Genomic DNA, 754 nt, shown 5'->3' on the forward strand with positions numbered 1-754 from the left:
CCCCCCAGGCGCCAGAAGGTTGGGACCCTAATGGGTGATATTGCATAACTTTAGAAAATCTCATCCTCAGAGGAGATATACCATAATAAAATGGAATTAATGGATGGAACGATCCTTTAGAGCTTTAGCAAAAATGTAAAAAAAATACCACTGGGTCATCTGCTCTCCCTTTGGAAGGGCTGAAATTGTTCAATAGTTTTATGTAGATAATTAACCCTTTAGAGTGTAATTTGACCATTTTCAGCAGGATATAATTCAAACTTGGTTGGAATAATTAGATGGCAACAATATGGATGAGAAAATAAGATCTTTTCTCACCCCCTGGGGCCAAAAAAGGGAAATTGGCTTAAATTTCAAAAAACTTCACTTAGATGTACAAGAATCAACTTACTTTCATGAATGGAAATGCCCTTAGGTGCATTGTGTAAATTCTTAATTATATCACGCTATGGTCATCTGTCCTCCCTTAGAGATGAGATGCATTTGATTTATATTGGGAAATAACACTTGTCCCTTTTCAGCAAGAAATAATTTAAAATTGGTTGAAATAGTTATGAAATTGAAATCATAAAGATCCTGACCTACCCCAGGGGTTGGCCAGAGAGGAAAATTGGTTAAATGACAATAGGTGGGTGTTATATTTGTCAATAGCAAAATAATTCCTTTTAATAGTTTTAAAGTTCCTTTGTTGACATGACAAGTATTGTATTTCACATTGTTGACCTGCTGATTTACCCTTCATACCCTTGGGCCT

The sequence above is a fragment of the Mizuhopecten yessoensis genome, unplaced genomic scaffold (assembly GCF_002113885.1).
Source record: "Mizuhopecten yessoensis strain PY_sf001 unplaced genomic scaffold, ASM211388v2 scaffold6523, whole genome shotgun sequence".
Taxonomy (NCBI): Eukaryota; Metazoa; Mollusca; class Bivalvia; order Pectinida; family Pectinidae; genus Mizuhopecten; species Mizuhopecten yessoensis.